General features: G+C 43.0%; 1 long non-coding RNA gene across 1 annotated transcript in view; it reads right to left on the reverse strand.

Moving 5' to 3' along the window:
- The window catches only part of LOC149128754 (uncharacterized), a 31,457-nt gene extending 9,524 nt beyond the window's left edge, over positions 1-21,933 (reverse strand). Inside the window, exon 1 of the long non-coding RNA XR_016210224.1 lies at positions 21,713-21,933. This is a non-coding gene — a long non-coding RNA (uncharacterized LOC149128754). The remainder of the gene's footprint in view (positions 1-21,712) is intronic.
- Between the last annotated feature and the right edge of the window lie 1,557 nt (positions 21,934-23,490).

The raw sequence follows: 23,490 nt of genomic DNA on the forward strand, positions 1-23,490 counted from the left end.
TGGGGATCTGAGAAGGAGGTGAGAAACCTAGAACTAAGCCAGCTTGGGGGCTAATGCCTCATTCCAGCCAGGACCATAATAAGATCTATGGTTTTATTTTTTATTTTATTTTATTTTATTTTATTTATTTATTATTTATTTTATTATTTTTAAATTTATTTAAAGGGCAGAGTTCTAGAGACAAAATGATAGAGAGAGACCAATCTTGTATCTGCTTATTCACTACCCTAATGGCCACAATAGCCAGGATTGGGCCAGGCTGAAGCCAGGAGCCTGGAGCTCCATCTAGGACTCCCATGTGGGTGGCAGGGGCCCAAGCAGTTGGGCCATCTTCCACTGCTTTCCCAGGCACATTAGCAGGGAGCAGGATGGGAACTGGAGCAGCTGTGACTCGAACAAACCATAGGGGACCCTGGTGTCACAAGCGGTGGGTTTAACTGGCTGCACCACAACACTGGCCCCACCACAACATTGGCCCCAAGATCTGTGGTTCTGAACATGACAACATTAACAATTCAAGGGTTTGTAGACCTTTTAATGTGTCCTATAGTTTGAGTATTTCATCATCAAATTCAGTTAAAAGAGAATTTTGATCATTTCTTTAAATCAGGTACTCTGAAAGGACAGTGATGATGGCTATTTCTAAGAAAATGTGTGTCAAACAATGGATGGCTTTAAAGGAAGAAAATCAGTACCTGTGTAGCATAGTGACATTCTGTTTGTGCTTCTGGGAACTCAAAGCGATAAAAATGGGTGCTGAGCATCAAGGGATCTTATCTTTGTGGTCAGAGAAGGGCATAGGGAACCCGTCTTCCAGGCTGGCTCTGGTGGCCATGGTTACAGCTGGAATTTGGGACAGTGGAGGACATTGTATTGTAGAAAAGATAGCCTGAAAATGGGCCATATCCTGGATAAATTGTACTACAGTCTCTTTTATAAGCATGTGACTGCCATAAGTGAACCAAATATATTTTTATCTAAAATCCTAGCATTTTAGAAAATATAGATGATTATTATTTTCAACCTGAGAATTCAAAGTCAACTTTGCACTGTTGATTTCCCTGGGCAAAGATATATATATATATATATAATTTTTTGACAGACAGAGTGCACAGTGAGAGAGAGAGAGACACATAGAGAAAGGTCTTCCTTTGCCGTTGGTTCACCCTCCAATGGCCGCTGTGGCCGGCGCACCACGCTGATCCGAAGCCAAGAGCCAGGTGCTTCCTCCTGGTCTCCCTTGGGGTGCAGGGCCCAAGTACTTGGGCCATCCTCCACTACACTCCCTGGCCACAGCAGAGAGCTGGCCTGGAAGAGGGGCAACCGGGACAGAATCTGGCGCCCCGACCGGGACTAGAACCCGGTGTGCCACCGCTGCTAGGCGAAGGATAGCCTGTTGAGCCGCGGCGCCAGCCAGATATATTCTATTTTTACAATTTATGTCTATCCCAGGCTCCCACAGTTTCAAGGAAATACAGTAAACAAATTTATCCCTATTATAACTTAAGCATTTCCTCTTTATTTAAGAGAAGTTTTATTTATTTTATTTTATTTATTTTAAGAGAAGTTAAGGTTTGACCAAATGAAGTGATTGTCAATCATGGGATTTTATTATTAATGAAATCATGTAATTTCAATTTATCGATTATTACCATATGACAGGCTGGGATTACAAACTATATTCCATTTAATGCCATGAGCTGACAATGAGGTGTGTCAGGAAAAGGTACTGTGTTTACCTGGAGGGTTTTGCATATCAGGAAAGTAAAGGAAAATTGGAACATTAAAAAAGCAACAACAATAAAGATATTACAAGGAAGTTTTAAAGCAAAAGTTTTTATTGTAATTTTTGCTGATAATTTACTAACATCTTTTCTCTCAACAGAAAAGTTAACACCATTTGCAATTGATGCATGTAAGAATATGGCATTGGGCCAGCGCCACGGCTCACTAGGTTAATCCTCCGCCTTGCGGCGCCAGCACACCGGGTTCTATTCCCGGTCGGGGTGCCGGATTCTGTCCCGGTTGCCCCTCTTCCAGGCCAGCTCTCTGCTGTGGCCAGGGAGTGCAGTGGAGGATGGCCCAAGTACTTGGACCCTGCACCCCCATGGGAGACCAGAAGTACCTGGCTCCTGCCATCGGATCAGCGCAGTGCGCCGGCCGCAGCGCGCTGGCCACGGCGGCCATTGGAGGGTGAACCAACGGCAAAAGGAAGACCTTTCTCTCTGTCTCTCTCACTCACTGTCCACTCTGCCTGTCAAAAAATAATAATAAAAAAAAAGAATATGGCATTAATTTTGAGTGGAGAGTAAGTGGCCAAACACCACCTGAAAATACACATATATCTTTCAGTGTCTTAACTGTTAGGAAACCATCATATTTTGGCTCCAGTTTTCATAAATTTAGGATCTGATTGAAAATTCTCATGCAGAAAATTGCAATTGGATGAGCAGGAAGTTCCTAGTGTGTGTTTCCATTCAAGAAGGCAGTATAAGTAAAGGTAGATTCCCTTCCAAGTGACTTTTCTAGAAAATCTTTTTGTGCAGTATGAGAGCAGCCCGCCCTGTCTTACCAAGGGGAGAATCTGGTTGAGATCAACAGTACGAAGTGGACTCTCACTCATGACCCTAGGACGTGCTCCTGCATCAGAGACTTTCAGGTCAGTAGACAATCCAAGGGATGACCCAAAGGGGATAGAGAGGTCAGATGATAAGACCCTGTCTTTGCTGAAGGAACACCTCTTATTAAAAATGCAGTGGTGAAAGAATGGGAAAGGAGAGAGGCGACTCCCCAGGTGAGAGGGCTTCCCAATCCCAGAGACCAAAGACCTCTCTTACAGGCTCAGAGGATATTATTATAGGGAGCAGGGTGAGAGTCTGCTGGTTTTACAGCTGCTGCAAGGTGCAGATCAGAGGGTGGCTGGCCATTTCGATTGGCTAGAAGTAGGAGAGTATTTGTCATGTGGGAAATAGCGCAGACTCAGCAGCACCCCTCACTCCCCCTGTAGGCCCCTGGGGTGAGGCTGTGAACACACTTAGGGCTGATTACATCCTGTGTTACCCTTTCCCATTAACTTCTACTGCAGGGATAGGTTTGAGAAAATGGCTGGAAATGTCCTGGTTGAAGAAGGGCAAAGACCACCCAGTCTTTACATTTGCTTCACTTCTAGGCTGCGGTCCGGACTAGAGCATCACGCGTCCTCACGTTCAATGCTTTGAGATCCCTGAGGATGATGAGGACGCTAGTACAACTGGCAGGACAGTGTTTCAGTGCCAACATTTTTAGGCTGGACAATTCTCAAGAAGTTAATGAGTTCACCAGAACAAGGGTTTGTGGTAGGATTGTGGCATATCTCTGCGTAGCAATCTGATTTTTCTTTGTGCACTTCCCTCTGCCTCTGCTCTCTCTCTCTCTTTCTTTGTAGCCTGCGGGTCAGTGTAAATGTTGAGACACGGAGTGTACTATTTCATACCTGAAATTTCATTACAATTTCCCATATTCCTTTGAAACATTCAAAGAGTCACATTTCCTAACTGGACATTTACAGATCAAGTATTTTGCTGAATATTGTGAGGGATTCAAAGAAAAATTCAATATGGTTTATGCCCTTATAAAGCCTACAGTTTATAATTGAGGAGACAATATATAAATTAATGAGAAATTAACAGAGGATAGGAAACTTTAAGAAAATATCTCAAAATAATGGGAAGAGAGAACAATAAATGCTATGAAGTAGAGAGTGCTATGGCTTTGGATGGGGTTTTTCCAACAAAGCTTCACAGATGTGCTGGAAGGCTGATCCTCAGTGTAACAGGAGTGAGGTGCTGGGGCCTTGGGGAGATGTTTAAGTCTGAAAAGGGATGACTGCCATTCTCGTGGAGAGTAAGGGCTCAACAGAATGCAGGACTCTCATGGGACTCGATGAGCTATCCTGGTTGTTAGAGTGAGTTGGGTTTCTCTCCCCTTGTGAACTCCCCTGGCTGCTACCACAAGCCCTCCTGTCCTGAGATGCCATCCACTGTGTCAGGATGCAGTGGGAGGCCGTCCCCACACACAGCCTTCCCAACGTGGACTTTTTCAGCCTCCAAAATGGTGAGGCAAATTAAACCTCTTTTCCTTACAAAGTACCCAGCCTCAGATGTAGCAACAGAAAACAGACTGAGACACAGAAGATTCTAGGAAGTAGAAAGTGTTTACAGAGGTGGCCAGACCCTACTTGGAGGCTGCAGAGTGGAGAATATGCCCACATCTGATGGTACAGAAAGCAGCTTCTGTCATTTGCATAGAGGGTAAATTTAACAACCCCAAAAATTCTGTGATCCTTTATATTGCTAGAAATTGGTGCAATTTCTGGGGAGGGTAATTTAATAATGTCTATCACCATTAGCAATGACTCAGCAATTCCACTTCTAGAAATTTACCTCTCAGCTACATCCTCATAGTACAAATTGGCATCTTTATTCATAATAGGAAAACTCTGGAATAGCCCAAATGTTCATTGGTTGGGAACTGGTTAAATAAATGAGGTGGCACATGAAATAATAGAATATTACAGTAGACAGCCACAAAAACAAAGATGGAATGCTTTCTGTACTGATATAGAACAGATATGCAAGATATATTTATTGTTAAGTGAAAAAAGAAGATATAAAACAGTACAGCATGCTATACTGTATTAGATATAGAACATGTGTACTACAAACAACTTGTGTGTTGAGTACTTAATATGACTGTACACTTAATTTGCACATCATATATAGTATGTATGTTTCCAGATATGAATTTGGCATTTTTTTGAAAAGGGATAGATGCATATTTGGTTGCATTTGCAAGAATATGTATCTAGAACAGTGCGTGATAACCTGATAAAACTGCTTAGCCCTGGAGTGGCACATTGGGTTCCTAGTGTGAGAATTTCACTGTGTAAGTTTTTATGACTTTTGGTTTGTGAACTATGTGAACACATTACCTATTTCAAATATAAGCTCTTAAAAGTCTGAGCTCAATTATTTGCCTTTCTAGTGGCTTTCATGCACATTTAAAGAAATGATAACTCATCAACACAGAACAAATATAAATGTTAGAGATAAAGAAGTTTAAACAACTAAATTCTGCCATCCCTGGATTTCAGTCTGAACTTGAACTCAAGTGAATGATATAATTGTTTTGTTTAGTTTTCTCCCATTTTTTTGATTGGGCTCCCTCCCCGCATAGGTTCTAGTATTTAGGAGTATGATTTGTTTGTTTATGGCCTCTGATTGAGAAGCTATAGATTTGCATGATAACAAATAACACTACTTATTTGTTTATTATAAAAAAAAAATAGACCCAATCAACCCATTGCTTGTGCTTCCATTAGACAACTAAGACATTTGGACCCTGGCGAAATTTGTGAGAATAGTCCCAACTTAAATTTATCCAGACTCTGAACTAAGTGAAGTTTTGACATATCTGAAAGATGAGATTTCGCTCAGCATTCTTGGGACTATGGATAACTATGGAAATCCGCCAAACCCAGGCTTCCCCTCACAGCGTCTTGGCTTCTTGATGGGAAACTGTCTGTTCACATTGAGATCAAGCATCATTCTTTGCCGCACACCAAAAATTGTTTTCATCTCAATGTTCTGCAGTGGAGAAAAATAGATCACAGGGAAGTTACTCAAAGGACAACAAAATTTACATAACTGAAACTGATCAGAAAGACTTTTGTTATTGTGACAGTTAAAGAAGATGCCACATCACGCTTACATGATGAAGAAAACATCGCCTAGCACATGACTGAGAACAGGCTTCATCTGTCAGTCACCTTTCTGGACTAGCTGACTTAGCAAGCTTGGAGGAAGTTGAGAATGTTGATGTCTTTGAGATCCAATAAAATGCTCTTTCAAGGACACTGAAGGTGTTTGGGGACTGCAAAACTTGGCTAAAGGATTCAGGTACCTAGGCGAAAATTGCAGAAAAAAATAAAATAGAAACCACAAAAACCAGAAAACACTTTGTTTTGCATACCAGGAAACTCACTGTTCTGGGAGTTGCTTCATTCCAAGGGACCTAATCGCTTCTTGGCGGTTTGACTAAGATCAATGTAGCCATATTGAGAAATGTACATGTATTGGGAAGAATGAGAGAGTGCATTGAAGACCTGGAATCAGGCCCACGTTCTACTTTTCATAGCTGTTTGACCATAACATTGTCAGTAACCTCACCAGGCCTGTATATTTGTGGGTCAAATGGGATATGGGCTAATTAAGGTTGCCGATCTAAAGTGCTTGGCACCATGCCAGGTACTCAGGAAGCCCACAGAAAATTTGTGTGTCCATGTAAAAAATGGTTTATTAAACTATTTTAAGATCTAAGAACTATAAATCTGGCCAGAGTAGTACCATGATGGAGGACTTAAAATTCTTATTGTTTGAAATTTAAAAAATGCTTAGAAAGCTAAAGGTTAAACTTTTCTATCTTAAAGTAATTATGGATCAAAATTGTGCCAGGAGGAAGATATTAATTGATAAGGCAAAAATTTTGGAATTTTTCATGATGCCAAAACTAACTAGAATTTCTTCTCTTTTTTCATTTGCGTATTTAAAATTCTGACATGGATTCCTTTTTAAGTCATCTGGGTAGTTTGTGTCAGTAAATGTTAAGCTACCATAAGCTGAAGTTACTTATGCAGTGTAATGTAAATTATTTAGGAATAATTTAGTAAATGTTTATTTGGGATAAGCCATGTTTTGCTTTTAAAAGCTATGTCTCCTGGGGCCAGCACTGTGGCATAGCAGGTAGAGCCACCGCCTGCCTTCCCAGCATCCCATATGGGCGGCTGGTTCAAGTCCTGGCTGCTCCTCTTCTGATCCAGCTCTCTGCTATGGCCTGGAAAAGCAGTAGAAGATGGCCCAAGTCTTTGGGCCCCTGCACCCACGTGGCAGACCCAGAAGAAGCTCCTGGCTTTGGATCAGTACAGCTCCGGCCGTTGCTGCCATCTAACGAGTGAACCAGCAGATGGAAGACCTTTCTCTCTCTCTGCCTTTGCCTCTCTATAACTCTGACTTTCAAATAAATAAATAAATCTTAAAAAAAAAGCTATGTTTCATTCTTTGCTAATTTTACAACGAATGCCTTCCTAGTGAAAAGCATCTTCCCCTTGGATTCCTAGAGGTAAATATTTCTGTCTGTTCTTTGGTCAAAATAAAAACAAGATATAGCAAAACAATGGCCTGGCTTGGTTTAACTGCACAGTGAAGAGCACTCTATAAAAACCTCCCCTCTTCATTAAGCATGTATTGAGTGCCTACTGTATCCATTACATGTTGTGGAGAACAAGAATGGTGTAGACTTCCTCCCTGCCTTCGCCAACATGAAGGTTGAAATGTACTATTATGATATAGGGACACAGCCCCTCCTCCTCCAAAAGCAAGACAAAACGCAAATAAAAACTGTCAGAAACATAGATAGAAACACTGGCGGCACCAGAAAATAATTAAAGCAGCCTGAGCCCACCCTTTATACTCTCTACCACTTGAGTCAGATTTTCTCAAATCTTTGTAAATTATTTCATGTGTTGCGGTGCCTCATTGATTCTAATCTAAGCACAGAATGTTTGTCGTTCCATCTGTTCTAGTGTTGTATAGTGGCACTAGAACACATGGGAGAGATACGAAGTTTTTTTAATGTTTTTTTTTAAGTATTTACTACATGCTAGACCATGTCCTATGTGCTTTGAGTATATTGAGTATATTGATAAATGAATATTAAATGAAATATTCCAAAAACCCTATAAGGAAAGTATTGTTTTTTCCTCTCAACAGATGAAAAAAAAAAAAAAAAGGAAACATAGAACCTTAGGTAAATTGACCAATATCAGGCTGCTTATAGATTATGGTTCCTGGATGCAAACACAGTTTGACTTCATGCTCTCAAACCTGAGAGTATGTTACACTTGAATAATCATTTTGAGTCATGTTAATGAAGAGATTTCAAAGTTCAGTACTACTGGATCAATGTGGTGTGAGATGTGCCCTCAAGCTGAACAACTCGAAAAGCAGACTGACTTTCTTTTTTGTATATTTTTGTCTCTCAGCAATGGATTCAATGTAACTAGTGCTGCTATACATACTCTAGTATGTGTCTTGAGGAATCTTTGAACTCATTTTCTGTTGAGTATACACCTAGTGGTATAACTGCTGAATCTTTGGTATGATGCAAGAGTGGAATTTCTGGGTCATAGTATGGAATTGTTGGAAATCAGGCCAATTTCCATTCCCATCTGCAGTGTGTGGGAATTTCAATTGTTCCACATTCTCACCAACATTTAGTATTTCTTGTTTCTTTCATTTTCGTTGTTCTGGTGGATACAGAGGTGTATCACGTTATAGTTTTAATTTGTATTACCTTAATAACTAACTGAGTAGGGGTCCTTTCCTTATATTTATCTACCCTTTGACACCAAGCTTTCATGAAATATCTTTTCAGATGTTTGAACTATTTTCTGTTGGGTTGTCATCTGACTGACTTTATGGGAATGCTTATCAGATTTTAGATGCAAGTCCTTTGTCAGATATACGAACTGACAGGATCTTCTCCCACTTCCTGGACTGTGTTTTCCCTTTCTTAACAGTTTGTTTTTTTTTTTTTTTTGTTTTGTTTTGTTTTGTTTTTTGACAAGCAGAAGTTTTTAATTTTACATAGTCCCATCTACCAATGTTTTTTCCTTATGCCTAGCACTTTTGGTTCACATTTAAGCAAACTTTGCTCCACCGAGGTTGCTATAATTTGAATCTATCTCCCTCAAGTGTTCATGTTTTAGGAACTGGGTCCTCAATGTGGTGATGTTGATAGGTGATGGGAGCATTAAGTGAGGTAGGCCTGGGGAGAGGCTGCAGGATTGGTGCCTCCCCAGGCTCTGGCTTTCTGTCTTGTGATGTGATTATCTTCCTCTGCAGGGCTCCTGCTGCTGTGATGTCCACCATGAGGTGACACAGCCATGGGGACCTTCACAGAGATGGTACCATGCCGTTTGGAACTTTGTCCTCAAAAACTGTGAGTTAAATAAATCTCTTTTCCTTATGAAGTACTCAGACTCAGATACTTCATTATAGTAATGGAAAACTAATGCAAAGGTTATGATGATTCTTCCGTGTTTTCTTCTAAATTCTTATTTCTTTGTAATCCTTCTAGAATTAAATTTTTGTATCTGGTGTAGAATACATCTTTTTCACATGAATATGCAGTTTTCCCTACAGCATTTATTGAAATTAATGTCCTTTCCCCTGCTGTATGTAGTGTCACCTTTTTCAAAAATCATGTGACTATAAGTCTTATCTATCATGTACCTACATATCTACCTACCTGTCTGTCCAACGATCTATGAGGGTGCCTTAAAAAGTTCATGGAAAAATGGAATTAAAAGGTAAGTTTATTTTGATGCAAAAAATTTTTTAGATTTATTTATTCTATTTGAAAGGCAGAGTTACAGAGAGAGAGGGAGAGACAGCAACAGATCTTCCATCTGCTGGTTCACTCCCCAAATGGCTGCAACAGCTGGAGCTGGGCCAATCCAAAGCCAGGAGCTAGGAGCTTCTTCCAGGTCTCCCATATGAGTGCAGGGGCCCAAGGACTTGGGCCATCAGCTCCTGCTTTGCCAGGCCGTAAGCAGAGAGCTGGATCGAAGGTAAAGCAGTTAGAACTTGAACCAATGCCCATATGGGATGCTAGCACTGCAGGCAGAGGCTTCACCTACTAAGCCACAGCACCAGCCCTGCAAAATTTTTTTAAATCTATCCATACAGGAGGTCCTTGCGGAAATGTATATTATGAAAAAACTATGCATGAATTTCAAGATTTGTTGAACTAAAATAAACTTATTTTTAAATTTCACTTCCCCATGAACTTTCTGCAGTGCTTTTGTATATCTGTTTATGAGTTTTGTTCTGTTGCATTGATCAGCTCATTTGTTTTATGCCTAGAAAAATTTAAGACAGTATTAATGAATGTGAATTTTGCCTCTTGGGGCTAGGACAGTACTCAAGGTTGTGATTTTTCACCTGTGTCCCTAATCATTGCCAGCACAGCCATTGAGGCATCCCTCCTATGGGTATTTATGAAATGCAAAACATACTCCCATCTCCCTTTTCCACTGCTTTCCCCTTCCTTAGCCCATCTTTATCAGTCTCTATTCTTCTCTATGTTTGTCTCTCCATAGCTTTCATCATCTATTTTATTTATTAAATATATTTTCTCTTCCTTGTGCATTATTTTAAAAACAGATGAACATAGGATTTAATGTATTTTTAAGAAAATGAAAAAAATTAAATTACACTTACCTATGTGTATTTCAGTGAATATTTTGTCTCTTACAAATTCAGAGACTTTTGACTTTAGAAAAAATTCTCCACTCTTGCCTTGCAATTACCATGGGTATTTGAATTCCAGAAAGAAATGATTTTTATTTCAATCTGGCAATCACCATAGTACAGGATGCCCTTTGTACTATCATTTAAAAATGTATAATTTAAAAATGATTATTGTATTTAGCTGTGACCTCTATAACGTTTGCCCAAAATTGCAATGTAGAAGGAGCTCATACTTGAATTAGCTCATGTTCACAAGTTAGCAGTAGAGTCACGTAGCAATATGCAAAGCAGGTCCCCTGTTGGGCTGTCTATTAGCCTCAGACCGGCTCACTTACGAGGCTGTGACTTGCCCAAAATAGAAAGTGAGCTATGCCCATCATTTCCCCATTTCTGTTAGTAGCTTGTCAAGTTTCCAGCCGCCAGAGCTAAAAAATCAGGACCATCTTTCATTCTTTATTCTTTCCGCATGGTGCAGCTTTAATATTGACTTAATCACCTTTCATGGAATCTCTTGTTCCAGTTCTTTTTTCTTTGAATTCACTGTTACTGTCATCCCTCAGGCTTTCTATCAGGACATTTGTATTGCCTTAACTAATAAAGAAGATCTTATCTCATTAAGCAAGAAATATACGGGCAGAATGGCTCTATCCCTGCAGTTTTCTTGGCCATTCCTTACTTACAGGTTAACTCCATAGTCAAGATGTTTTTCACAGTTCTAGGTTACACCCAGCAGGCCACATCTCCTGTCTCACTGGCCAGGATCAGATCCTATACCCACTCCTATAACAATTGCTGGAAGGAGTTACACCAGAACCAGTGGTGAGAGCATCTTCCCACAGATCACATGAAGAAGGGTACCTGAACAAGTCAGGCGCCCTTATGGGAGGTGGGTGTGATCGTTGGTGGATAACCAACAGAGGCTGCTCCAGACCCTAACCACCTCACTTAGAATAATTTCAGCCACTTCCTAACAGTGGTCCCTGTCTTCTGTTCTTAGTTCCATTTTCTCAGCATTTATGATTAAGCCAGTCAATCCTCATGAAGTCATGTCATCACAGGACTTTCTTGGTCAGGAGGGCCTAGGTAGTTTCACTCTGACTGAAAGATAAAGTCTGAACACTTGACCTCCCCAGTCAAATCTACACCATCAGACCCCAAACTACCCCTCATCCTTCCTTCTCCCTAGTCTTGTATAACAGAGGGGGGCATGGTTTTTTTCTGCGAAGGGCCAGATAGAAAATATTTCAGGCTTTGCAGGCTCTGTGGTCTCTGTTACTATTATTCAACTCTGCCCTTGTAGTATAAAAGTACAAAACAAAGCTAAACAGTGTAAAAATCATTTTCATAATAATGAGCAGTCAGCCAGATTTGGCCACAGGGGACACAGTAACAAGTCCTGCCTTGTAAGAGCGCCCGGACTCCACTGGGCTACCTAGACTGGTAATCAATGCCTCATTGAAACCATAAGATGACAAAGTAATGGCATGGGACAGTCCCTCATATCCAGGATATCTGGCAGAGTCTGGGTTTCATATCTGACACTTTGTCAAAAGTTACTGTGGCGGGAGATTTTTTTTTTAATATATCAACTCAATTAGATCATTAAATTCAAATATCCAGAGATCCTGGATGGCTGCTTTCCTCACCATTTTTGTAAAAATATTTTATTTATTTATTTATTTGAGAGATAGAGTTACAGACAGTAGGAGGGAGAGACAGAGAGAAAAGTCTTCCACCCGCTGGTTCATGCCCCCAATGGCCACAATGGCTGGAGCTGCCCAATCTGAAGCCAGGAGCCAGGAGCCAGGAGCTTCTTCTGGGTCTCCCAAGTGGGTGCAGACCCAAGTACCTGGGCCATCTTCCACTGCTTTCCCAGGCCATAACAGAGAGCTGGATTGGAAGAGGAGCACTCAGGACTAGAACCGGCACCCATATGGGATGCCTGTGCCCTAGGCAGAAGCTTAACCTACTGTGCCACAGTGCTGGCCCCTCCTCACTATTTTTCAGACATTGTTACCTGGATTTGTTAGGCTAAAAGAAATAAATGCATCCATCCTCCACCATGCAGATGCTAATTGGGCCAGTTGCCAGATCAAACTCTTCTTCCCACCCTTATCCCCAGATACACATCCCTGAGGAGCAAACTGGTGAAACAAAGGTTATGCTGATAGACCTACCTTTACCAAACACTGGTTGAGAAACATGTCTTAGAGACCCAGATTAACCCATGCCAGATGTCACAGTGTTTTACTTGGTCCTGGGAAACAAACATGTTGAAAAAGACTAATGTTTGCTTTAGTTATTTTTGCACCCACCTTAACAAAAAATTTAACAAACCAATATTAGAGAAAAAGAATGGTACAGTGATTGAGAACATGGGCTCTCGACTTCATACGGCCTGGCTTTGAATTCTGGTTCTACTGCTTCCTATTTATCTGATCTTGAGTAAGTTAGTTAACTTCTCTGCATCTATACGTATTTCCTCATCAATGATTAGTGGAGCCAAGGATAGCATAGGATAATTATTTAAGTTAATATGTATAAAGAAGTTAAAAGAGTGCCTATCACATTGTTAGGAGTATATATGAGGAAGGAGAAAGAAGGGGTGGAGTATGGGCGGGAGGGAGGGTAGGGGGAGAAGTATCACTATGTTCCTCAATCTGTATATATGAAATACATGAAACTTGTATAACTTGAATACATTTTTTTAAAAAGAGTATATCTATTGTTGGTAACAGAATATACATGTTATACATATCCTATCTTGGGCATTGAGTAAAATTCTTATAAACAAGGGGACAGTCAATATCCACCTGGGTGGGCAGTCTGTTCTGTGAACTCCTCAGAAATTTAGATGGACATTGTCTGTGCTGTCTTCAACACATGGTTTTCAAGTTTTACTGGGAGGCCTTCATACCGATAGTTGAACTAAAAGAGCATAGAGAATCTCAGTGGGAGATTTTTTTCAGCCAGGTTTGGAAATGGTAAAAGAGCTATGAGAGTTGGTTTTAGCTGAACATCTGGACAACACCAAATTGGTACTGGTATCCTAGCAAGGAAAAGTACATTGAATCACAGTATCTATGATGTGGTTTGCCTTTATTGAGATTATTTTAATAAAACAACTTTTTGAAACTGGTCATTGAGTATATAGCCTGACATAACTGACGATGAACCTTTCATTCTGTTACCTAGTGCTTTCCAAGAAACCCCAGGGAAAAAAATTTTCCTTTGAACTTAATGCCAAATAGTTATGTTTCCCCAAGTAGCAAGTTGTTTTGCTTTATTCCCTAATCTTGGAAATGTTATTAATTGTCCAATATTGATTCAGAAATCTTAGAGCCTATTTTATTCTTTATTAACTTTATTAACTAATATTTACTGAGCATTTGCTACATGTCAAGCTTCAAGCTATATACTGAGGATATAAAAGGGAACAAAACAAAATGATTTCTGCTCCCATGGAATTCACATTTTAGTTGGAAGTCAGGAAGTAAGTGTGGAAATATGTACTGTTCAAATGGGCTGCCATGTAGTGCAACAGTACCAATCAATAAAGGTGTTAAGCTAAAAGAACAGAGCAAAGTACCAACTTGAAATAGCATGGGTGGGACAAGTGACTGAGCTGGCCATACAAAAGGCCTCCCAGCAGTAGGCTGGCTCACTATGTGTAGAAGCTTTAGGGTTTGGATTGAAGTTTGCAAATTTAAGGGGCAAAAAGGAGGCCAGAGTGGCTGAGGGTCATGAGGAAGGGAAAGTTGGGCCTTTCTTGAGGTCCTTGATGAACAGGATGGATTCTGTTCTGAATGCTGTAGCAAGTGGCTGAAGATCTTACATAGAGGGATGTCCAATCCAGCTTGTGTTGTGAGGTCACTTCTGCTGCGGTGTGGAGGAAGCACCACAGGGGCATGGAAGCAAGAAAAGCAGCTGGTGGTGGGTCTCAAGAGCCGGGTGAGCACGGTCAGGAGCTCGGGCGCGGCAAGCCTGCGGCTCCAGATAGGCAACATACCTGCCTGCTTGTGCCCAGAGACAGGAGGCTATTCTGCACTTGTTTCACTCCCCTAAAGCCCCATTGCTCATCTGTGCTCTTTTGGGCTATGTTAATAAACTTTGTAAACTGTCTTCAATGCTTTCTGGATATCCTGGCTAGTCCTAGAATCCCAAGATAGGAGGGACAGGGATTGTTCCAGAAATAGTTTGATCCCATGGCCCAAAAAGAAGACATGTCGTCCTTTGCCAAGAACGTTGCTGTTTCTGAATGGGCTGATTACAGGTATTAAGTTGTGAAGACAGTTTGGGATTTTAGAGAAAGCAGATCCAGAAAACTCAAAGTGCTGCTGAGAGCAATTGATGAATGTAGGTCATGGAGCTTGGAAAGAAATCTATCTATGGTATTTTTTTCCAACTTATGGGAAAAGGAGATGCTGAGAAAGCATCGAGTTTGGTGGCTCTGAAGGGTGGAATTATAATTGAGGAACTGAGGGGTGAATATGGAGAGGGTGAAGTAAGACAGGAGCTGCTTCCTCTGAGACCTGGGCGACCATGAGATTGCTCTGGTTTGAACTTCCAGAGGTTACCAGAAATGAATGTACATATATACATGCATGTACATGCATGTACACATGCACTCACAGGCACACACACACCCCTAAAAAAAGATATGGCAACTGTCTTTTGCAAGTGAGCTGTGTCAAGTTAAAATTCTGTGATTATCCTTAAAATCTTTAGTAGGGGAGAAGGGCTGTTGACTTCCCAGTGTGGGTATGGAGAGAGTGAATATTCTGGTATCTATTTCTACAGTAGAATCTCACTGTGCCCTGTGCGCTCTCCAGACCAGCGCTCCCAGCCATGCCCATCTCCTTCCTGTCCATGCATGATGGCTTGAAAACTCTGCGCACGTGTGGTCACCTCCCTGGGCACCCCAGCTTTTGCGGCCATTTGGGGAGTGAACCAGTAGATGGAAGATATCTCTCTCTCTCTTTCTCTTCTCTGTAATTCTGGCTTTCAAATAAGTAAAAAATAAATTTTAAAACAAAAACAAATAACATCACAAACCCTCAGCTGCAATCCCCTTGTCCTATCCCTAAAGATGCCTTTGTCGGTCTCATCCCAGGCCAGGTGGTGCTCCATCCAATCTAATGTTTAATCAGATTTTGATCATCCTCTTAGGATCAGCTAGCTCAAGATTGATCCCATTAGCTTCTCTAGAGTCAGCTTGCTCGCTCTCTCTCTCTCACACACACACACACGTGTGCTTCTGTTTAGCTTGGAAGTGTCAGGTTGGTGATGGACTCACAGGTGCCCATTATTCCAAGCAATACCATAATAATGAAGAGAAGCAGTAGCAAATAAAGAAAACTCAGAGCCAGATAATGGGGCTAAATGTCAGTTCTCTCATTTACTCAGCATGAAACCTTCAGCAATTTGTCTAAACTCTGTGCCTCAGCTTCCCGATTTATAAAATGTAAACAGAGTACTTAGCTGCTATGGTTGTTATGAGAGTGAAATGGGTTATTGCACAGAAAGCACGTGGAACTCTTCTGGCAATACTTAGACCTCTGTGAATGTTAGCCTGTGTGAAAGGTAGATCCTCAATCTGAAAATCTGAAGTCCAAATGCGTGGAAATCCAAAATGACACAATCTTCAAAAAGTTTTGAATTTTAAGCATTTTGGAATTTGGATTTTTCTGATCAGAGAGGCTCACCTGGTAAAGTCAATGCAAATATTCCAAAATCCAAAATATTCTAAAATCTGAAATACTTCTGGTTGTAAGCCTTTCAGACAAGAATGCTCAGCCTGAACTGCTTCTCTCTTCAGTAAAAAATTACTGACAAGAGTAGCAAACTGTACTTTCTCCTGTCCTTCCTGATCACCTCTCACCCGCCCAAGCCTGTGTGTTGGAGTGTTCCACTGTAGAAGTGCATCAAGGTGCTCAGGGAGGGAGGTGGCAGAGACCTGTGTAGACAGCTCTGGTTCAGGCTGGGGGTCCAGGCGTATGCTCGGAAGCCAGCCTGAGCTGGCCAAGCCCTGTTGTAGTCCATTCTGTGGCTACATCCTCCCACCCTCTGGGCACCTCCCCCTACTCTCTGGCCAACAAAGCTGATGGATCCTCCGGCCCCCACCCTTGTTCATTATCTCGAAACCCAACTTCATTTTCTAAGGAAATACTCAGGATCACTGTCAGTTATAAAGTTTGAGGATTGGAAAAGTCTACCCCAGAAAGGTGCAAAATACCCTTGAACATCATACCCTTGGGAGCTTCCTCAAAAGTTACGTGACATTTTCAGCCAACCAAACTTCCCTAACCTGAGTTCCTAGAAAAGCCAGAAATTCAGAGAAATGGCAGGGCCATGGTGGTAAAGGAGTCAGTAAATTCTCCCATAGAGGCCCCACTCTGACCTGAAAAATTACCTGTTAGCAAATGAACATGTCAGAATCTGTGGGTGGGGACGGCTCCCAGATACTTGTCCTCGCTCAGATGAGCCTTGGTTCTTGTCCTCCCACACCTGGGTCATGTGTTGCTGTGAAAGGTATGTCCCTCTAAGTCCTGTTGAACTAGCTGACTAGCCAATCAGCTTACTCACAATGGGAGTTGCCCCACTGGGACAGGTGTCTTTTGGTACAGACCCTTTGATCCACTTTCAGCAAATTGTCCCAAGGGAATAATCAGTCATGGGGCCAGAGCTGGTTCAGAGGCCACTTCATGGTGCCATTGTTTTGTAATATCAGCAAGATTGGAAACACCCTCGATGATCATCCTTACGAAATGGCATAAATAAATTATGCTGTTTCTATACAGCGCAATATTTGACAGCCTTTTATAAACAATCATGGGCTCCATAATTATTGACACTGAAAGACGCCCACTGGGGTGGGAGTTTTACCTCATGGTTACGACACTGTTTGGAAGGCCCACATCCCATATTGAGAGCCTGAGTTCAACTTACAGTTCCGCTTCCAAGTCCAGCTTCCTGTTTACATGCACTCTGAGAGAGGGCAAGCGGTGGCTTGCCAACCACAAGGGAGACCTGCCTGCACTGAGTTCACAGCTCCTAGTTTGTCCTTGGCACAGCCACAGCTGTTGTAGGCGTTCGGGGAGTAAACTAGTGGATAGGAGCTTCCTCTCTCAATCTCAATCTCAATTTCAGTCTCAATCTGTCTCTCTCTCCCCCCACACACCTCGCAAATAAATAGCTTTATAAAAAGATTTATTTATTTATTTCAAAGGCAGAGTTACAGACAGAGAAAGAAAAGGAGAGACAGAGATCTTCCAACCACTGGTTCATTCCCCAAATGGCCTCAATAGCTAGAATCTGGCTGACCTGGAGCCAGGAGCCAGCAGCTTCTTCTGGGTCCCCCACATAGGTACAGGGGCCCAAGCACTTGGGCCATCTTCCTCTGTTTTCTCAGGCCATTAGCAGGGAGCTGGATCAAAAGTGGAGCAGCCAGGACTTGAACTGGCATCCATATGGGATGCCAATGCTGTAGAAGGCAGCTTTATCCACCATGCCACAGCACCAGCCCCTCAAATAAATAGATTTTTAAGGCCAATTTGTTTGATGAGTGATAAGAGCAATCCACTGAACTGCATTTCAGTGTAATGGCATTTTTTTCAAGTTTTATTTATTTGAAAGGCAGAGTGACACACAGGGAAAGATAGAGAAACAAATCTTCCATCCACCAGTGCACTCCCCAAATGTCCACAATAGCCAGGTAGGCCAGGCCAAAGGCAGGAACTTCATCCAGGTCTCCCACATGTGTGGTAGGAATCCAAGTACTTGGGCTAGCATCTGTTGCCTTCCAGGTGTATTAGTAGGAAGCTGGGTTGGAAGTGGAGTCAGGATTTGATCTCTGGCACTCAGGTATGGGGTGCAGATTTGCCAAACAACAGCTTAACCCATTTTACCATAACACCCAACCCTATAATGGCACATATTAAAATTGCATTCATATAGATGTGTCCAGAGAGCTACTATGGAGAATAATACTCATCAAAACACATACAGTGATTATCTCTGGGGTTGGATATCTAGGTAATCTTTACTTTCTTCTTTAAAACTTTTAAAAGAAATTTTTAGGAAATATTTTACAGTGATACAATATGTACTTTTGTACTCTGAAAAAACTAAAGTTTTTAAAAAATTTTTTTATTTGACAGGTAGAGTTATAGACAGTGAGAGAGAGAGACAGAGAGAAAGGTCCTCCTCCCATTGGTCACTCTCCAAATGGCCACCACGGCCGGTGCTGTGCCAATCTGAAACCAGGAGCCAAGTGTCTCCTCCTGGTCTCCCATGCGGGTGCAGGGCCCCAAGCACTTGGGCCATCCTCCACTGCCCTCTCGGGCCACAGCAGAGAGCTGGACTGGAAGAGGAGCAACTGGGACTAGAACCCTGTGTCCATATGGGATGCCGGTGCCGCAGGTGGAGGATTAGCCAAGTGAGCCACGGTGCTGGCCATAGAACTTACTTCTGTCTAACTGTGATTTGGTACTTGCTATGGTCACTATTCTACATCCAAATCAACTTTGTTTAGTTTCCACTTATCAGGTAGAACGTTCAGTATTTGTCTCCTGTGTCTGCCTTATTTCACTTAACAGATGTCCTCCAGTTCTGTCCTTTTTCCTGAAAATATTGAGACTTCATTCTTTTTTAATGACTACTATTCCATTATGTATATATCACATTTGCTTTATCCAGTTGTCTGTTGTCGGGCATCTTGGTTGATTCTATGTCTTAGCTATTGTGAATAGTGTTGCAATGAGAGTGCAATCATGTCTTTGATATAATGATTACTCTTCGTTGGGATACATACACACTAGTGGGATTGCTGGATCATGTGGTGCTTCCAGTTCTAGCTCTGAGTTCCTTATGTATTCTGGATTTAACCTTTATCAGATAAGCAACTTGTAAGCTTTTTCTGCCATTCTGTCAGTTGTCTCTTCACTCTGTTGATTACTTCCTTTGCTTACTTTGGGCCAGTAGGCCCTGGTTCTAAGTCTTTTCTGTGTATCAACTCATTTTTTTAGACAAGGTTTATTTGTTTACCTGAGAGGCAGACTTACAGACAAAGAGAGGGAGAGACAGAGGGAGAGGTCTTCCACCCACTGGTTCACTCCCCAAATGGCCACAATGGCCAGAACTGGGCCAATCCGAAGCCAGGAGCCAAGAGCTTCTTCTGGGTCTCTCATGTGGGTGAAGGGGCCTAAGCAGTTGGGCCATTCTCCACTGGTTTTCTAGGCCATAGCAGAGAGCTGGACTGGAAGTGGAGCAGTTGGACTTAAACTGGCTTAACCTGCTATGGCACAGTGCTGGGCCCCCATCAACTCATTTAATCTGCACAGAATCCCTAAAAGCTAGTCCTTTCTGATTCACCGTTTACAGACTGAGACAGGATGTCAGGTACTGAGGCCTCTGGCTAGGAAAGTGTAAACAGAGATCTGCTTCTAACTCGCTGACCATGATCTTGTCTCAGCTGCTCCTTACCTGTGTTGCAGGAGACGAAGGTGCTGAGGGCCAAGAAGGAGTGGGGGTGGGGAGCCAGAGGGGAGTGGGGAGGGCAGAGGCGTCTTTCGCCAGTGGAGAGCAGGACTCCATCCTCTTTCCACTGTTGTTCTGGAAGTCTCTTTGGCCTCCCACTGACCACTTTTTTACTTATTTATTCTAAGTTTCAGTTTCCTCTTTTATAAACTGGCCGAGTCTTCCTGTGCCATGTTGCTTAGAATTAGTCCCTTCTCTATGCCTTATACAGACATAGCAGCTACTTCTGTGGAAGCGCATGCTCTGCCCCACCATCACCACCCACTCCCATTTCAGACAGAGATACAGGCCCCAGCACCCCCCACAGGGCAGGTTGTCGGAGCAGCCTGGAAGACACTGGGCCTTCTCCGATTCTGTGTTTACCACCTGCTATCACTCTGTTCATTTGTCCTTCTCCCCACTGGATGTGAGACACTGGGGGCATGTAGCTCCGTATCCACAGTTCCTAGAACATAATGTTACTCAGTAAATAAACATGCTTCTGTTAATGAGAAACCAGAAATTACAACTAAGTGGCCTTGTGATCCCAGACACATAGGTAGGGGGAACCACACGTGCAGATTCTTGTTTATTTCCTGCCTTACCTGGCATGATGTTTAGAATAAGTATGGTCATTAAATAAAGAAGTCACTAAGACAAGAGGCCTGATTTTATTCCAATTACCAATTCAAAAATTCCAGGCATTCTATGTAAATTATACAATCTCATTTACAAGACCCTGTCTCTAGCTCAGGCAGTTTACCACCAGGGCTCATAGCCATCAAGTCACACAATGAGGAGGAAGTGAAGCCAGCCAGATGCCGCTGTTCCGCCCTCCAGGTCAAGACACCCACTCTGTCTGCCTTCAAGTAGTTCCACCCCTCTAACCAGTTGCCATGGTGTCCAAAAATGAGACCTGCCATTGACTCTGCTGCCCTCGAAGAGACCAACTTATATCAGAGTGCTTCTGTTTCCTTCCTCACTGGTAAATTGAGAATGATAACCACAGCTCATTTTAGTGAAAGAAACTCCAGGGGCCTGCACCATGGCATAGTGGGTAAAGCTGCTACCTGCAGTGCCGGCATCTCATGTGGACACTGGTTTGAGTCCAGATGCTCCACTTCTGATCCAGCTCTGTGCTTTGTCTGGGAAAGCAGTGGAAGATGGACCAAGTCCTTGGGCCCCTGTACCTGCATGGGAGACCCGGAAGAGGATCCTTGCTCCTGGCTTCAGATAAGCTTAGCTCCGGCCATTGTGACCATTTGGGGAATAAACCAGAGGATGGAAGACCGACCTCCCTCTCTCTCTCTCTCTCTCTCTGCCTTTCAAATAAAATAAATAAATCTTTCCTTAAAAAAAAAAAAAAAAGAAAGAAACTCCAAGAAGCATGTACAGACATAAACCACATCTTGAAATGGTCATTTTGTCTTTGGATCCTCACCTTCCTTTTCTCCCTTAAATTCACTTCTCTTCAGAGTCTTGTCACCAGTGTCGTCAGACCCAAGTTTCCCCTAGTAGCCATCCACCAGTTAGAGAGGGCTGGCTACTTCAGCACCGCCTGATGAGATTCCAAAACTGCAGATTCCTGGGCCCCACCTCCGGAGATTTTGAACCAGGAGGTCAGGGGCACTGCCCAGGCACCCCTCTGTTTTTAAAGTTCCCCAGGGGGTTCTGATATACAGCCAGGTTTGGGAACAACTGACCTGACCCCAACACATGAGTCAGCTGCCTCCCCTCTACCTTTGACGACATTTGAAGAGATGAATCATCACTTTACTTAAAAAAACAAAAAGAAACAAACCGAGTTGAAATCAAGAGTCATTGTGAAACCCTCTGATTTCCTTTACCTGACTTGGGCTGTGAGGTCACCTCCACTCGGTCCAAGCACTTTATCTGCTTCCCCGGGTCTTAAGGCCAAAGGATGTTGGTCCAGGCTTCAGGAGGTACAGGGCTTCCTCTGTTTATTCCAGAAACATGTTGTAGTCCTGACCATCCCTGGGGGACCTGGCAGGCTCTGCCCACCCCAGATTCGTCTTCAGCCTGCCTCCATGTTGGGAAACATGGTCTGGCCTCCCTCTGGTTTCCTGGAGTCAGAACCAAGAAAAAGGGAAGATGTTACCAGTGTCTGGAGTGTCTGGTTCCTTAGGTCCTTCCTGTCTGACTTCCTCCACCACCCTGCAAACAAGGCCCAGCCAGGGCAGCATGCGGCAGTGGGTCTCGGGCATGTCTGCCCCCTGCTACTGCTACAACTGTTTGAAGTAACAGGGACTCACTTAAGTAAGTGTTGTCAGTGCACACAGGCATCTGGTCAACCTGAGGCTGGACCCACAACCCAGGTTTGACAGGGGCCTGGGATCAGGGCCAGGATTCTAGTCAGGGCTGCCTGTCTCCTTTGCTTCTTCCTTCAACCTCTCTCAATAGCTGCTCAGGGCTACCAGGGTACAGATGACCTCCACTCTCCACATGGATATCAGCTCCCACACTTTATTTTTTTTTAAGATTTATTTCTTTGAAAGTCAGAGTTACACACACACACACACACACACACAGAGAGAGAGAGAGAGAGAGAGAGAGATCGAGAGAGAGAGGTCTTCCATCTGCTGGTTCACTCCCCAGTTGGCCACAGCGGCTGGAGCTGTGCTGATCCAAAGCCAGGTGCCAGGAGCTGCTTCTGGGTCTTCTATGTGGGTGCAGGGGCCCAAGGACTTGGGCCATCTGCTGCTGCTTTCCCAGGCCACAGCAGAGAGCTGGTTTGGAAGTGGAGCTGCCGGGTCTCGAAACTGTGCCCATATGAGATGGCTTCAGGCCAGGGCTTTAACCTGTATCTTAGCTCAGCCCAACCTCATAATCCACAAATTGCTTGTTGCAATTCCATCTGGTCCCTATTGTCTGAGAGTCTCTGAGATACCACTCACATACCACACAATTCATTCATTTCAATTAGACCTTTCTATTTTTTTAAAGATTTATTTATTTATTTGAAAATCAGAGTTACACAGAGAAGGAAAGGCAGAGAGAGAGAGAGAGGCCTTTTATCCACTGACTCACCCCCCCCAATTGGCCTCCAAGGCTGGAGCTGCAAAGCCAGGAGCCGGGAGCCAGGGGCTTCCTCTGGGTCTCCCATGCAGGTGAAGGGGCCCAAAGACTTGGGCCATCCTCCACTGCTTTCCTAGGCCATAGCAGAGAACTGGATAGGAAGTGGAGCAGCCAGGATTCAAACTGGCGCCCATATGAGATGCTGGCACTGCACATAGTGGCTTTACCTGCTACACCACAGTGCCGGCCCCTATTTTTTTTTTTTTTTTAATGCAGAGTTGGAGAGAGGGAGAGACAGAGAGAAGGTCTTCCATCTGCTGCTTCACTTCCCAAATGCCACATTGGGTAGGGCTGGGTCAGATCAAAGCCAGGAGCCAGGAGCTTCTTGTAGGTCTCCCACATGGGCCGCAAGGGCCCAAGCAATTGGGCCATCTTCCTCTGCTTTCCCAGGAACATCAGCAGGGAGCTGGATTAGAAGCAGAGTAGCTGGGACTCAAGCAGGCACCCACATATGGGATACTAGCATTGAAAGTGTCAGCTTTACCCACTGTACTACATTGCCGGCCCTGGTTTTTAATATATGCAGAGC

This window comes from Oryctolagus cuniculus, chromosome 1, assembly GCF_051225735.1.
Source record: "Oryctolagus cuniculus isolate XC-2025 breed Fujian yellow rabbit chromosome 1, ASM5122573v1, whole genome shotgun sequence".
NCBI classification, from domain to species: domain Eukaryota; kingdom Metazoa; phylum Chordata; class Mammalia; order Lagomorpha; family Leporidae; genus Oryctolagus; species Oryctolagus cuniculus.